The sequence below is a fragment of the Cavia porcellus genome, unplaced genomic scaffold (assembly GCF_034190915.1).
Source record: "Cavia porcellus strain 051 isolate PalLab524CR breed Dunkin Hartley unplaced genomic scaffold, mCavPor4.1 scaffold_18, whole genome shotgun sequence".
Classification (NCBI taxonomy): domain Eukaryota; kingdom Metazoa; phylum Chordata; class Mammalia; order Rodentia; family Caviidae; genus Cavia; species Cavia porcellus.
Genome location: NW_026947501.1, coordinates 29,776,880 through 29,781,169, shown reverse-complemented (window position 1 = coordinate 29,781,169; position 4,290 = coordinate 29,776,880).

Sequence of the window (4,290 nt, the reverse complement as noted above, 5' to 3'; positions counted from 1 at the left end):
AAGTTTTCTACACTTTTGGCATCTTAAGGTACCCCTGGGACACCATTAATCCACATACCTGTAATTTTAGTGTCGTCCCAAATTTCCTACAGCCTTTTTTCACTCCTTTCATTCTTTATTCTCTCTCCTCTCTATTTTCAAACAGTCATTCTCTGATTTGATTATTTTTCCTGTTTGATCACTCTTTCTAGTGGCACCTTCCATTACATTTTCAATTTGCTTAATGTATTTTGTGGCTCAAGGGTTTCTATTTCACTTTTTAAAATGGTGTACATCTGTCAGTAAATTTTCTCTGTTAGAGCATAGAATCATTTCTATGTTTCCTGGAAGTTCAATGAATTTTCTTAAACATCTGTTTTGAATTTTTTTATTCTAGAATTGCTGATACTGGTTACCATCTGCTTATTCTGGGGCACCTTACTTTTACTATTATGAGAGGTCGTGATTTCCTGAAAGATCTTGTGCTTGTTAACATGTAACATCATCTGGACATTGCAAGACTAGGTATTTTTTTCCAGTTTTCTAAATCCGGCATTTTTGTGCCTATCTTTCCAGAAATTTTAAACAAATTGCTTACTTCTCTGGACCTGTAATCAGTTCTGCATTTCAGCAAAGATTGTGCCCTGAGGTCAGGTTTGCTGCAAGTCTACAATTGGTTCATCATTTTAACACTAAAGGTGGTCCAATCAACAGTCTGTACCAAGTCAACAGTTGGAATGTTGTACAGTACTGAGGACATATCTAGAAAGAGTTGTCCATCACAACAAGCCTCTCCTGGGGTTAAGACTCACCTCAGATTCCTCATCCACATTCACCAAGTTGTGATCAGGTGTTGCAGGATTATGGCCAACACCAGGAAAAATCCTCATAATGGGAAGCAACTAATGGTCTTATGCCATGCCGGTAGCCATCAATGCTGCCAAACCATGTTACACCTTTACCTCACAATCTGGCAAGACCTACAGGTCAGTACAGTAAGACCAAGGTCCACTCTGATAAGCACTGTCTATTACTAATGTAGACTCGCTGTTCAAAACCTCTGCAATTAACTGTAAGTGATATTGCTCAGAAGTCTAATAGAATGGGTTCATGTATGTCTACCTGAGACCAGAGCTATTCCAGAGATTTCATCACAAGACAGAACTAAGCATGTGGGCTATTAGAATTTCCCAGTTTTACATTTCATCAGTCTAGCCTTGAGTCCCAAGATAAAGTTATATGCTATCTACTCTGTACTACCGAGTACACAGAGAATGGAGTTTTACATCACCTCATGCTGTCTAAGGTTGGCATGGTATTGGTGAAGTCAGAATATTGATTACCAAAGCTAATGTTAATCTTAGGGGTGACCCAAGGCCCATGATAGTGATGCAAGGCAAAATATGAGTCTCTCCACCAGAAGTAGTTCTCCAATTATTGCAGGAGTAGGTCTAGAAGCTCTGTGACCACTGGTGTGGAGACAGTTGTGTTCCCTGAGATAGAACCACTAGAACCTGTGCAGTTGGTGGAGTGCCCTGAGTTCACTCCTAGGAAAGCAACGATGCAGGCAAAATTTAAGCACATTTCATCAATGTGCAGGTCTTTGCCTGAAGCTGAGACAGAACCCGAGGCTGTATCTGTGAGCTTTGCCATGGGTATAGAGTCTTTTGTGTTTTAACTGAGCTCAAAACAGAGCTCTCTGGTAGACTTTGTGACTTGCTCCTCGGTGGAAGGATTATTGAATCCTACTTTGCTAATAAAGATTAAAGAACAGATGGTGAAAGCAGTCAGCAACCTCACTTTTGCATTTCTAGTGTCCTAAGGATGAGGCTTTGACTGGGACTGGGTCTTGGGAGATGTTCCTGTAACTGACCAAACTGTATTGATCATTTTCTACAACATATACATCTACCCAGTGTTTGATTTTTGTATCTTTTATAACTTTATTCATAAATTATACCTCAATAAAGTTGAAAAAATAAACAAAAATTAAACCAATATTATCTGTTCCTAAAATCCTAGGTGCTGAGGTAGTAGAGTCTTTTCTCAAGTGGAGAGGGCAGAGAAGAAAATCAAGAAGGGAAATAAAAGAAAAATGAAGACACAGCCAATAGCATACAAGGCCTATACTGATTCACATGCAACATTAAATATTTTTCCAAAATGAATATGTTCTATTTTTCCTTCATTTTCAGTTTAAGGAAATTTTGGTTTCATATTTTTCTCTGTTAGGATAATATTTAAATTTTTAAATTGATATTTATCAGAAATCCCTTAAAAGACCTATAAAGAAAAAAATTCAGGGAAACGAGACTGAAATTTAAATAATGCACATATGATTATAAAATGTCATTTGTAAAGACATCTCTTATAAACCAAGAAGCTTTTTATAAGATTAAGTTCACCAGATCCAATAAGTGTATTTGCAATCCTTCAAGACAAATAATTTAATAATGAAAGAGGGGAGAAGAAATAAGGCAGGAGTGATAAAGATGAGTGAAAGGATTTAACCATGCTGCCATGGGATTTGAATCTGTCCAGCTGATATATTTACCTACTTATCATCTGCTGAAGATATAACACAGTGCATAGGATTTAAGTCGCTATTTAAGTCACTATTTTCCTGATTGTTGTATTATTTCGCTTTCCTTTCTCAGTTTGCTCAAATTTAAGCACTGATTACATTAATTTATTTTATATGGTATACTGTATCTTCCTGAATGATTTCTGATTCATACATTTCCTTTCCCTTGTATTTACAAACATTGATATACCATAAATCTCCACCTATCAACGGAGACAGGTCTCTCTCTTGCCCTGATTCTTAGCCAAAAATTAATTTCAAAGAGTGGGAGCAGAGTAATACTTCTCTCTGGATTCAACTTCCTCTTATTAGAATTCCATATCACAATCATATCTTAGTATGAGGAAATTTTCTATAAGGCCTTAATGTCCACATATTTAAAATTATTTTCTGGCAAGGTTTTATGGATATTGAACTATACCTGAATATTTAATAATTCTGTGGGTATGGGTATATATGTGTGTGCATGGTTGTATGTGTATAAAAGCTAAGTGTTTACTTTCCAAACGATTGACTATATCATTGCATGAACTCCTAAAAATTACAAGAAATTTATTTGTCATAAAAACAATGTCTTTCATTTCTACAGTGGTGATTGAGTGTGTTCCATAGAGCACTAGCAATTTCCCAGCTTATCTGTAGCCTTGTTTATATTAAAGTTACTGTACATGGCTACGCAGCTGTCATTTTTGTAGGATTTAATAGTTTACTCATAATGGTTAATCAAAATAGACACCACCTTGAAGAAATTTCATTACAAACTGCTCACCTTCCCATTAACTTGGACAGTGATCTTTAATGGCAGGAGGAAAGAGATACAGTAGACGAAATTTGAGAAACATCATCTTATATCATGAAATTTGGGCAAAAATTACAAGTCAAGAAATGATAAACACACAAAGATCAGAAGCCCAATTTTTGGCAATATCCATCAAAAAGTCTCAAAATGATGCATGTCCTTTCATCTAGCAGTTCCACTGGAAACTTATTTTAAGGCTGTAATCCCAGATATATAAAAATGCAGCTATGGGGATGTTCATCACAGATTTCTTCACAGGCTTGAAGAGTTTAAAACAAATAATGTCCAGTGTAAAAAATTGATAAAATAATAGTGTTCATGTGACTGGACAATACATGGCCAAAAATGTGTATGTAGAAAATATTTAATGGAAAATATAAATATCACAAAGATTTCTTATTATCAGTATCTGGGGTGCGTTTTTCTGAAATGCCATCTCGATTTGATTTGGGATGGCTGAAAACTGAAAAGACTGGCCCTTTAACAACACATACGTAATTGTTCTTTGATGAGTTCCCAGGAGAGTTTTTCAAAAGATGGGTCTACCTTTCATTTGAATCTTTTTTGAAAACCTTGTTCTTCCATCCTGGAAAGCAGACTTTGCTGCTGGAATGGCAGTAACTCTCTTGTAGCCCAGGATATGGCACCAATATGTAAAACATGGTAAAGAGAGCTGTTAGAGGAATCCTGGGCTTCTGAGAATCTCTGGAGTCATTTTAATCAATTTTGAAATATCCACCTATGTAAGTCTTTATCTGAAAGAAAACAATTCTTACTTTGTTTATACAACTATATCTCTGTTAGTGATAATTAATGAAATTAAGTTTTACACTGATACAACAAACTTTCCAAAAGTAATAATACAATTTAATTTTAATTGACAAGTAATGTACATATACATATGAATTAAAATGTGCATATATGTATA